This window comes from Onychostruthus taczanowskii, unplaced genomic scaffold (genome assembly GCF_017590055.1).
Source record: "Onychostruthus taczanowskii isolate IOZ18803 unplaced genomic scaffold, ASM1759005v1 scaffold96, whole genome shotgun sequence".
In the NCBI taxonomy this organism is placed as follows: Eukaryota; Metazoa; Chordata; class Aves; order Passeriformes; family Passeridae; genus Onychostruthus; species Onychostruthus taczanowskii.
This window is the reverse complement of record NW_024507657.1, coordinates 20,574-33,747: the sequence shown is the minus strand read 5'-3', so window position 1 is coordinate 33,747 and position 13,174 is coordinate 20,574. Positions and strand designations below refer to the sequence as shown.

Genomic DNA, 13,174 nt, shown 5'->3' with positions numbered 1-13,174 from the left:
AGTAAGAGGAATCAAAGTACATTGATTTTGCTATGGATCTGAATGTCCCATCATAATAAACTCCAGCCAAAACAACAAAAAGACCCCCAACAAGAACCACTTCAGTCAACAGAAGCATTATAAACCTATTTTTTCTGATTTCACCTATAATAGTTACTGCAATACTTACTTCCTTAGATCCTTACTCTTGATCTTTATCATTGCTATTAATTTTATATCTGTAGATATATGATAAAGCAAACATTTTTTTAAAAACAAACATCTCTTTACATGTACTCAAAAATAATCGTGCTTGCTTCTGAAATCCTTTTTTTTTTTTGGACACAGTCCAGTTCTTTTCAAAGTGAACAGAGGTATAGTCAAGCTACAGGAAAATATTTCAGATACCCTCATTACAAAAAAGATTGATACCCTCTTCAGATTGCTGGCTGTTATGTACATTGAACATCACTTACAAATCACCAGGCAGTAAGCCAAATATAGAATGTTTCATCAACACCCCTGAACTTGTTTCAACAAAGAAAGGAAATTATCCAGTTTATTTTAAAATTCTGAATAATTTCCAATAAAAATGTCATTTGCAGTTCTTCCTCTTTTAGTTTATTCTTCTCTCTTGCTCCAACAAAAGAACTAAAAACTGCAAATTAAGACTTTGATAAATACACACAAATAAATGTCCACAGAAATCAGCAACTGGGGTTTGGTTTTGCCAGGTATTCAACCAAGGTCCCTCCTTCTTTCATAAAACCCTTTTCTCATCATTGTCTTTTCCTCAAGAGACCTAAAATATTTTGGTTTCCTGCTACTGCTTTTTTTTTTTTTTTTTTTTTTTTTTTTTTTTTTTTTTTTTTTTTGCCTCTGCAGAACTCCAATGAAAAGTCTCAAGGATAAATGTGAGGAAATAAATGTTAGTCTGTGTCCAGACCTAAGTTTGCAAAATCCATAGAATGAAGTGTTGGACCAAAATAACAGAAATGTAATACACTGAAGAAAAAAAGGAACCCAAGAGTTGTCTTGTTAGAGAGATATTTCCTGGGCACCCAATCCAGGTCTTTATAATATATGTCAAGAGGACTTCTTTGTGACTCTAGCTCTATCCCTCCAATTCTACTTCGGATGTGAGGTTTTAAATGCAGTCCTAGGAAACTGAACTGGCCAACAAGACTAGAAGGCAAACTAGATCACATCTAGGAACTTTGGCTGTAGAGCAAAAATCCCAAGTAAAATTATAGTATAGCTTGGGCTGCCATAGATATCGGCAGCTGCCAAGCCCAACTTCCCTCCCAAAGCAGGTTCAGATTTGGCATTAGACCAGCAACCCAAAACTTCATCCAGTCAGAGGCTGATAATCTCCCAAGATAGAAATGGCAAAACCTCACTTGGTCTAAAGTGCTTTGTTGGGTTGTCCTCATGGGGAAAAAGGGTCTCCTAGCATCCAATCTAAACCTCTTGTGACTGTCTCCTATCCTTTCACCACGCACTTCCATAGGAAGTGCACTTCCAGGGAAGGCTGCTGATGGGATCCCTGTAACTCTCTCTTCTCTAGACTGAACAAGTCCATCAGTGCCTATTCATAGACGTGCAGTCTAGTTCCTGATCATCTTAGTGGCCCTTTGCTGAACTTAGTCCAACCAACGTCTTTCCCACAACTGTAGAAGAGTGACAGTAAAAGCAGAAATGCATGTGAATGTTGTATAATAAACACAGAAGAGACGTGGATAAACATTTCTCTCAATTTCCTGCCTATACCTGTGTTCATACAGCCCAAGAGACATTTTTGATCTTCCCTACAGCAAGGCACACTGCTTGCACATGTTCAGCTACCTGACAGCCATGGACCTTGGGGTCTCATCCAGCCTGTAGTCTCAGCCACTCCGTTCCCAGCCTGCAGTCTGCAGCTACAGGTCTGTGAAGCCCTAGAGAGCTTCACAGGACTGGCATTTCTCTCCCTTTTGGCCAGAAGATTCTTGTAGAAGTAGGTTAAAAGAGTATTTTTTTCAGTGACCACTTCTCTTCTAGATTTCACTAAGACACCTGTGTTTATAATAGGTAATCTGTATGTTTGCTATAAGAAAAGATAAGCATTCTAATACCCTGTGAAGGATAGCTAGCATATTTGAGACAATATGCTCAATACCGAAATGACATACCAGCAAGTGATGTGAAAACCACCAGTTTTACCATTTGCCCTAATACAAGTAACTCCACTTGACAAGCTGAACCACCTGGAGTAAAATAAAATGTCTTGCTAGATGATTCTTATTCCTATGAAACTATCTTCCATGTTTCTTTCACTCTTCAAGGAAGAAAACTCCAAACAAAAAACTAAGTACAAAACCCCAAACAATCAACCAAACCAACAGCAACTGCACATCATACTGCACTGAGTACCTTAAGCATCTCCTGTTCCTTTGGTTTTATTGATGACTTAAAGATCTAGAAATGAGCAATACACTTTCGAGACAATATTAGTACAGGATGTAATATAAAGGTTGGTCTTTACTGGAGACCTGCAGGGGGCAGGTACGTAAAAATGCCCATCCTGCACAGGGTGAATACAGTTTTGTAAGTTTAGCAAATTAGCATAATTGAAAAGAATCCCTAATTAGAAGCACAAGTGATGAGGTAATTCCCCCTGGTTCTTCCCTTTCCTGACTTCCGCCCCCCCAGCTTAGATAGAAGCTAAACTTTATTTATGAAAATGTGTCTCCAAGAGCTGGTTTGAACCTTGGTTCCCAAAGAGAAGCCAAGATGAGGGCCTTGGACCCTTGGGGCTTGGAGCTTCTGGAAGGTGTTTTGTCTTTCTGCCTATCAGGGTAGAGAAAAGTACTGGAGCTAGCTAGGAGCTATATACAAGAACAGTCTAAATGTAGTAAAAAATATATATAAGAAGGAAACAAGAAAGCAAAAATCATTCTGGCATCATTATGGTAAACGCAACCATTTCCATATTAACAAGTTAAATCCTGTAATTAGAGCACATAAAATGCTTTTGAATCAGTCTATGGAAGACAAAAGTACTTCATGTGGAATGAACTTATTTTTAAAAATGAAATCTAAATATTAGTCAAAGAGAACAGATCAATGGAAGGTCAGAAGCATAGCTATAAAACAAAGTTCTATTTGTGACCACGCAGTTTGTTTTATGGAGATGACACCTGTAATTTTATTAGACAACATAACACATTATGAATCAACATCTCAATTCCCACTGTTAACACACAATTACATCTTCAAGCCGTTTTTAATGGCCAAAACCTATTACTTTCCCATTCTTATACTACAAACTCTGGGACAAGTACTAAAGCATTTCTGATCAAAAATTAAACACACATACACAGGTTTCTATATCACAGACGACAAAAACATAACTTCCATTTTCCTATCAGCCAGATACACCTGTTTTTCTGACTTGGACATTGTATCTTTCCCCATTTTATAAAATATGGGAAGAAAATGCTCATAGTTTTTCAAAATATTCATTATTTTTAACTACGGGAAAAAAAATAAACTACTGGCCCCAGTTTAACCCTTTTCTCAGTAGGCTACAGATGGTCAGTCTGTTGATGTTGAGCTTTCAAGAAATTCAGCTGTGCCTGAAGAGTTACCATCCTTGGATCATAGCATGTAACAGAAAATACAACTGTGCTGTCACAAGAATTTCTGAATATCTCAAACTTACATCTGTGTTGAGAACTCAAGCCATTAAAAGCTTCTGAGATTTAAAGCACTGAGTTGTTACAAGTATTAGCCAAATAATCTAGTATTCCATCCTGAAATCAAGCAGTGGGTGCCCTTATATGGCAATCTTTCACAAAGTAATCCTAAAACTTTTCTTCATCTCAGTTGCCTGAAATATGTTTGTGACAAACAAACTTTTAACTGGTGATTTGAGACTGCATGAAGAATCCATCTTCATCAGGCCATGAATGTTGGTCACTGCACTGAAATCACGATCTTGTGTTCAGCTCTTCCCTGAATTCAAGAAATGTCAGTTTCTTCAGAATTCAATAAGGAGAAATAAATACTAAAGTAGGCCAAGGAGTGAAGATACTGAAGACCTTCAAGCCCTATTAAGGATAGAAAAATTGATTCAGTGGCCTATATCAAGATCATGGCAGGAAATTTTAATATCGGAAATTTAAATATGCCTCCACAGGAAGTATGGATATAAAATAGTAACATAAAATCTTATATCCCAGACCAAGTTCATAAGGTTACAGTGTTTGACAACTGACCATCTGAATGACCTGAAACAACAACAGTAAAAAACCAGTACACCAAACAGATACAACTAAATCAATGTAAACTCAGAACTTTTAAAATACTGGAAGGTCTTTTTCATAAGACAGAATCATTACTTACATGATAAATTATGCTATTGCTTTGTAGGACCATCTCTAATTCTGAGTTTAGTGCAAATAAACCTTTCTGCAGCATGACATAAGTTTGCTAGCAAAGGGTACTTTAGACACAAAACCTAAATTCTGTGAACTAGCCTGAGGTTTGCAAAACCCTAAGCCTATCTCATCTTCACACCACTACAGACCCAGCATACTAAAACTCCATACATTTACTCGCTCACTACCATGCATACCCCCTCAGGACTGTGCTCCTTACACTAGAAAGGAGTTTCAAAGTTGGAGAAAGCCAGAGCAAGTCAGGACAACCTTCCATCAGAAGGCACTTGGAAAGAAACAATGAAGAGCTGCATTTTCATTTTAATTGCCTCACTTCACTCTTGCCTCACTTCAAAATCCAGACTTGCAGCTCAAAAATATTTCCAAAAAATAAGGGAATGAAGTTATATTTCTGTCTTACTTACTTCCACTTATTATTAAATAATAATAATATTAAATTACATTAAATCTATGGTTTAACACTAAGCATGTTCTACTCTTTAAAAGAACTGTAATGATGATATAGCTCATGGAAGAGCTTCCATGCTTTTCAGAAAATCCAACAATAAACTTCCTAGAAGTTACAGGGAATTGCTATTAATATTACACAGTTTCAACTCTTAGGAATTAGAAACACCCTGGATTCTACATTTTTCCATTTACTAAATCGGACAGGAAAACAATACAATGAATATGGAAGAGTTATTTATCAACTCCTCTGCAAACTGCAATTCAGTTGAATTGATTTAACACAGAGTGGACAAAACAAAATAGGAGTGACCTAAATGCTAAATGTAGATATGATCTTAGCTACCACAGTGTGTCAACTCACCTCATAGCTAACAGTCGATTTGATAAATCAGCTACTATACAGGTAGCTCAGCTGCTCCTCACTATCCAAGGCTAATGTAACTTTGAAAACAGCTGGACTTTCCTACAGAAATAATCTAAATAGTTTTCATAAGTCATGCATTTTATAAGTGACTGTAATAGTCTCTTGAACTACATATATTTAAACAACACATTTCTATAACTTAACTGTAAAATGCATATCAGATGATCATTATATTATTCCAGATTTTTCAATCAGAAATTTTGAGAAAATTCCATTTTTAAATGGCAATTATAGAACAACTATTTTTCCTAAAAACGTTGAAAAGGAAGACTGGGATTTTAATTAAGGAAAGGTTAATTCTTTATTGTATCTTATAAATTCTCTGAGATACAAAGTAATTAACACTGACTTCCAGTAATAAACACAATATATAAAATATTAACTAGAAAGACAAATTAACAGTCCTTTGTGTATAGCCACATGTCCTTCCCAATGGAAGAACTACAATGTGCATCTCATCAGCAAAACCAGAAGGTAGTAAACATTCTTGCTTCATTAAATCTGTAACTCTATTGTATCTGTATTGTATTACAGAACAATAAAGAGGTAAGAATACAGCAGACACCTTACTGGGATAACAAAACACTTAGGACTCTACACGGAGAATTTTTAATACTTTTTGCAGCAGTTAAATAGAAAATAAGTCTTTAAACTTATGAGACATTTAATATAAGACAGAAATCCTGACACTGACCACTGCTTCCAATGGCAGGAGAACTACAGCTATTTTGGGTTTTTTTTGCTTTCCCACTAGCAATAATGAAAAGATTAAGTCCTCTTTAGATAATGCTAGTTACTTTTTACCATTCAACTCTTAGTTTCACTGTCAATTTCCAGCTCTTTGTCCCAGAGTCCCAGCTCTTTGCAGAGCAGAATGCTACCACAATGCAAGGAAGAAAAAGCTCAGGTGATAAGACTAATTTTGTTAAGATGATGCCACACAGTACAACAGCAACATTTCAAAATGCTTTGTGAATAATCTGCAACAGATCACACCAAAAGACAATAGTACAAATTGACAGTCCTAGTCATCTAATCCACTAGAAAGGAAACTTCAGAAATTCAATAAACATCCAATATCATTGTCAGATTAAGAGAGATACATAAGCAAGACTGCTCTCCCTTCTTCCTGCCCCAGATTTAGGAACTTTTGGGGAGGGGGGAAGAAAATCAGACAAAAGGTGTTCAAGAATCACCTGAAAATTCAGCAGACATAAACTGGCTCACTGGAATCAAAAATGTATTTTTTTAATAAATAGCTATCTATAACCTTAATAACTGTCTTTTACGTAGCTCTGTCACAGAATCCTATTACACGTTTAAAGTTTCTTGTAAAGGATGTATAGTTAACAGCACAAAAAAAAGTAATCAGACAAAAAAAAAGAACAAAACCCAAGAACACCTCTGAGTTCTTGAACTGAGGTAGAACAATCTGAGTCAATGGCACCTGCAAACTGACATACTTCGCCTTTTAACAGACATGCCTCTTTCTATTTCTACTTTGCAAGGTTGCATGATTTAATTACATTGAGTTTCAGAGTTTAGAAAAAATCCCTGAGGTGGTATGTAAGAGAAGGCATAGTTAGATTAAATACTATGAGGAAGTAAAACAGAAGAGAGAATCCACTTGGTAGATAAACAGCAAACATGGCTTTGAGTCATTAGTTGTAGTAGCAGCCTGAACGAAGTCCAAAGCCTGAACAAAATCTAAATACATGGTTCTTGCCTTAAAGGCCTTATAAACTTATTTGAAATCAGTCTTCAATAAGAAGAAATGAAAGAACTAAATATATTGTTTACTCATTGATGGTCTACGAAGCTGAGATGTACTCAACAAACTGGGTCTATGGGTGAATGAAATGACCTTTAAAAATAGTGCTAAATTGCTCTTTCCTTTCTTTGATGAATGAATAAAGTCATAAATGCTACAAGTACACTCCAATTCAGTTATTCATATACAATATTTGGGATTCTCAAAGCATTGCTATGAATGTTATGCAAGAATTTAAAGAAGACAGGTTAGAAATAAATTAGATACTCAAAGAGGAAGTCTAAATTGCTAGAAATTAACTTACCAAGTCTCACTAAAATTTATATTGTAAAACGGGAAATTTCTTTATCAAATAGAATTTACAATATATTCCATCCACTACCTCTTGATTTTAGGACACCAAAACTGAAGTTCCTAACTAACCAAAAAACTTAGAATAGTGGAACTGGTAGAACAACTAAATTGTTTGCAACAGTGTCCAAAACGAAGCAATTCAAGGTGTACTACCCCAGATACACTCTGTGTCTTTTTGCATGTTTCCAAAGGGAAATTACACTGAGCTCGACACCGTTAACACCTATACATAGGGAAAAAATATTGCCTTATTAATTTTATGGGGTATAATAAAAAAATATGACTAAACTACCGAAGTTACTACAATTAATTTCTAATCTGACAGGTTCATATATCCATAGAGAATTTTTTAAAATGAAACTTAGTGGTGCTTATAAATATGTAGAGGCAGGGGCTTGGTTTGGGAGGGTTTTTTGGTGTGGTTTTTTGTTGTTGTTTTCTTTTTTTTGTTTGCTTTCTTCTTTTGTTTTTTGGTTTAGTTCTGTTTTGGGTTTTTTTGTTGTTGTTGTTTTTTTTGTTTTTTTTTTTTTTGGGGGGGGGGGGGGGAGGGTGTGAGGGGCAGATGGGTTGGTGGCTTTCTTTCCCAGAACTACTGATTGATGGAGAAAAATATCTAGTCCTTTTCGCAATTCATAAGTACACACCCCTCAGTTTCATCTGGGAAGAGCTTCAGTGAGAAAGGAAAAAAATTCTGTACACAGCAATACATTTTTTAAAAAGGGTTCACATATGAGCAAATTAGCTATATAAAATGTGAACAGAGACTTATAAATGAAAAATATAACATACAATAAAGGTCACTCCAAAATGCATGCACGTCTCACATGTGTTCATGTAGTACTTCAATGAGTATAGACCTTAAATAGTTTTAGTTATATGTGAAACAGACATAATTTACATATAAATATTTGTTTTCTTTTGATGAACAGAAACTGCATTTTAATTGTGTGAATCTACATACACAGACATAATCTGATCCAGAACAGCCAATTTACTCTATGATTTTTAACATAATATTGTCAAAACAGCAAGTTTGCTATATTGCAGTGCACAGAAATGTGTGAAAATTTCAGTAATGTTTATTCAAGTCTCATATGCATTATCAATGCATTTCAATGAACAAACTTTTAGGATTTTCTCTCCTTTTTGTATTTCAAATAGCACAGCACCCTCTGGTGCATCTGTTAGAAAAAGAAAACAACTAACAATAAACACCAGTCATTGTGATAAAAAAGTCAACATAAAAACAAGCAAAAATGAATCCTTAGAAATAAAAATATTAAAAAATTATTAGAAAACTAACTTCAATTTAATAATTGAGAAAATTATAACTACTGAATAAAAAAATTTAAAAGAAACCTGCAGATATGCTAATACAGCGAGGTGCCAGAAAAAAAATTAAACATTTGTTTGACACTAATCCTGTGTTCTTAATAGTAATTCTTTTTTATTACAAAATATTCCAAAAAGAAATAATCTTTAAGTAGAAAAGATAAGGTAGTGAAACAAAATGTTACACCAAACAATATATCTGCTCTTGGTCTTGCAAGAGTAACAACTATTAGGTCTACAGCTATCCACACGCTCAAACTGCTGAATTCCACACCAAAATACTCACATCTCCTTTAAAAGTCCAATGAGAAAAGAAATTTTAAAATTATTGTATTATATTAAACATTTCAAACTCTGCTAAGATATTTTAATGATTAAAGCATAAACTCTAATATGACACATCAAACTCTTAAAATACACTTAGTCACTAGGAAAATGATTTCCTACAAAAGTACATTTTTTTAATCACAGAAGTGGAGATCACCATCTGCTTTAGGACGCTCTTTTGTAAACCTCTGGAAGTTTCAACACAAGGCACAAGAAATGAAAGTGACACCTGTTTAAATCAGCCATCTGTCCCTAACAAACTAGATTTAGCCAAATCTAAAAATCAAAATCTTAGCTGTGAGAAAAGAGAAGTATTGTTTTGATTGACAACCAACTGTAGGCAAAATACACAGATGAAAAACTTATGGCTAATTGAAATAAAAGGTCTTAAACTATAGTTATTCATTTTAAAAGCCTCATTAAATTCTCAGCCCTAATTCTTGGGGAAAAAAAAATAAATTTTCATTGATAATTTCAAAACATTCTTCTTTTTGTATTCTATTACATAAATTTGACAAGGAGCTTGATTTTCAAATGGAACTCCAACTACAAGGACACTACATTGCCACTGAAAGCTTATTTTTTATTCTGTATTGTAGAGCATTCATATGTCTTTCCAACTGACAATGTTTTTTAAAAACCATTTCAATAGTCATATATATTTTTAAAGCCTATTAATTTTTTAAGCATTCTGCATGATACATACCTACAGATGGTAAGCTGTTGAAGACTGCAGGTAAAAAATACAACTAAGCTAGAGTATTTTCAGAGGGAAGAAAGCCCTTCAAATTAAAGCATGAACATGAGAAACACTTGTACAACACTAAAAAGGAACTACAATGATAAAGTACTATTGCATTTTAGACACTGGCTCACGTTTCAAGTAAGAGAAGCAAACAAAAGCAGATGGACTTCTCAAAAGTTTAGTAAATGGAAATAAAGTGCAACATTTACTTCTCTAGGCAGTTTTTGATTAATAATATCCTGTCAGGGAGGAACAAGAAACGGGATAGTGCTAACAAAGCTGAACCTAATTATCTAATAAAGCACCATGACTTTAAAATCTTTAACAGCCTTTAACAGTATCTTTGATGCCCATTTCATTTACCTACACTACCTCACTGAAAGGATTTCTCCAAAGTAGCACAATGTATGTTAGCTTACTAGTATCACAATTGAGCAGCTGATCCTTACTGTTTTATTTGGTTACATTGAAACAAAATTAGAGAGTCACACTCTGTAAGTCATGAAAGCCTATGCATTTTAAATAAATAAATAAATAAATATCGCAAGCCATGTCATTTTTAAACATTGGTTAGCATCACAAACACCAACTATTTCATTACCCGTGGGCATTAGAGAATCAGAATGCATAATGCAGATCTCATCTGTGGTCACTGCAGTATCTCAGAGAAAATAAAGAGTAAATACTTTTCTCAGTGAAGTCCATAATATTGAAAGCAGTGATTACACCTGATTTATTATTTTCCAAATTGTAGTCATTGACTAAGGAAAATGCAGCTAAATAGTAGTACTATAAAGTTCTTTGGTTTTAGACAAAAACATGCTTTTAATATGACTTTTTCAGAAACACCTGTGTACATCACCTGGCAGACTTAGAACAGAAACTTTGTCTCACACACAGGCACACACTTTCCTTTGCTACCCAGCTGCCTGGATACATGTTCCTCAAAGACAGATTTCAATACCCAGCAATGATCCCGTCCTGAGCAGTATTCTGTCCTGCTCTAAGAGGGCTACTCATGAAAGCTATGGTGCAGAACTGAATCTTTTCAACAACAGTAGATGCCAGGAATTATTTCAAAACCAATAAATCACAGAAACTGACAACAAATTCATAAAGACATAGACTTGCCATATAACTGATACACTACTAGAACGCACACTGAAAATTCTTAATGTATTTAGAACTTATTTACACCAGGGCCTACAAAATTAACACACAGTGGTTTCAGCTTGGAGTAAAAAAAATTTAAAAATTATGACGTTGAGGCTTTTGGTCATTATCTAAAATAATTTATTTTCTAAGTTCTTGTGAACTATGAAACATTAAAACACATTTTTAAAAGGATCCAATATGCCTTGCCTCAAGGAATATCAGTATCAAACAATGTAGTAACCACTTAGCAGATTTTGTAGTTAATACCTGCTTGAAAAAATTGCCTCAGTCACACTCATTGGTAGTTCCAATGCGAGACAAATCCAGTATCTTACACTGGACATCTAAGTATATAGAAATGGAAAAGGTGTATGTACAATTAAACGTGGGGTTTAGATTAAAAACAAGAGCATTATTTTTTTCCTAATTATATTACTAAATAAATAAGGAAATAAATAAGTCACCACTTCAGAAAGAATAAAGTCTACCAAAACAACACACGATTTGACAAGTCAAAGGGGAGAGTGCAAGTGGGTATGGAAATTCTAAGATGTTAAATATTTCATTGCCATAAAAGATGCCAAAAATTCATTTCATCCAAAGAATTCAAAAAGTATATGAAGTATGATTTGACATCAGTGACAACATAAATCTTTAGATCTTAATAAGCAATCACAAAATGGATGAAGAAAGCAAGCATTTTGGATTAAAAATAAGAAGGAAACCATACTCATTAATAACATGAGTCCTCCTACATCTTTTGGAGGGGTAAATAGCTGCCCCTTCTCTCTTTCACAAAAGTACTCTTGAAAAGCAGTACCACTAACAAAATCACACAGACTTCTTCTTCATACTGTTTTTTTTCTCCTTTCTTTGCTGATTAGCGCTGAAACCCACAGTCAGTATCTTGAATTTCCTTCAGCGTGGAGAGTTTAAGGAAACAAATGGATTCTCTCCACATGAGCGTAACTCACTGTGCAATAAACTAGACCTACACATGCACTGTTCCATGCTACTGTCCGTATGAAAGCATAATTTAAAAACAATTCCCTGCAGAAGAAGTGCAATAAGGAAGAAAAAAACCAAAACCTGCTACTCTATGTATGTATTAAACAAAATCCCACTTCACAATACAAAGAAAATATAGTTTGCAAGAAAACAAACTGCAACATTAATTATGAATAAAAGAAAAAATTACACAGAGAAAGCACCAAAAAAAAGGGAGCTGATATGATGAATAGCACGAGAGTATCATTAAAAGATATAGCAAATTCACGAAAACCTGCAACATTTAGTAGTCAAAGCAAATCAGAACAAGGCCCCTGTAAGTGAAAGGGGGAAATCAACCCCTGCTCTTGCTGTCCTACAGGATCCGTCCCCGGCTGCATCTTTCCTCCCAACCCTACGGCTTTCTTCAGGTTTAAAGGCATTAACCTTTGACTGCGGTCGCAGCGCGTTCCCCGATTTCTCCATCTCCCGACCCGTACAAACGAGACCCAACTCAGACGCACACCCACCGCATCCCAGCGATTGTCCTGGAGGTCCCGCAGCGTGCCTGCGTCCCCGGCATCGCCCAGCCTTTCCTCCTGCCCGGCCTGCACGGCGGCCGGCCCCGCTTCCCGCCCGACACCCCCGTCTGTGCCCGCCGCCCCTCTCCCCCCGGCCGCAGAGCGCTCCGGGAGGGCCGCGGGGGGTCGGCGGGGAGCCCCGCGTCCCCTCGCCGCCCCGCGAGCACGGGCGCAGCCCGAGGGCGCAGCCCGGGCCCGGATGCCTCACGGAGAAGGAGGAGGGAGGGCCGGGGTGCGCCCGCCGAGCGCATTCACCTGTGCCGGGGCGGGCTGCGGCGGCGCTCCCGCTGTCGTTGCTGCTGCTGGCGGCGGCTGCGGTTGTTGTTGTTGTTGTTGTGGTGGGTGACGGTGAGGCAGGGGGTGCGGAGCAGCGGCAGGAGGAGGAGGAGCAGGAGCGGGAGCGGAGCGGCTGTTGTTGATGGGTAACAGTCGCCAGGACTACGGTGACTATGGCGCTCGACTCACAAGGCAACGGTTGCTATAACTCACAAAAGGAGAGCGGGAGCGGGAGGGAGGGACCGACGGGCGGACGGAGGGAGGCGGGGGCGGCGGCGCGGCCGAGCGCCCCGGAAGGGGCGGGGCCAGCGGTAACGGCTGGCGCGCGGCGGCTTTCCCGGCCCCCCGGCG

The 13,174-nt window shown here is 36.9% G+C and overlaps 1 protein-coding gene across 1 annotated transcript in view; it reads right to left on the bottom strand.

Moving 5' to 3' along the window:
- RFX3 (regulatory factor X3) overlaps nt 1-12,925 on the bottom strand; it is a 109,116-nt gene extending 96,191 nt beyond the window's left edge. The window contains exon 1 of the mRNA XM_041426919.1: nt 12,803-12,925. The gene's annotated coding sequence lies outside the window, so the exon portion shown is untranslated. The remainder of the gene's footprint in view (nt 1-12,802) is intronic.
- Between the last annotated feature and the right edge of the window lie 249 nt (nt 12,926-13,174).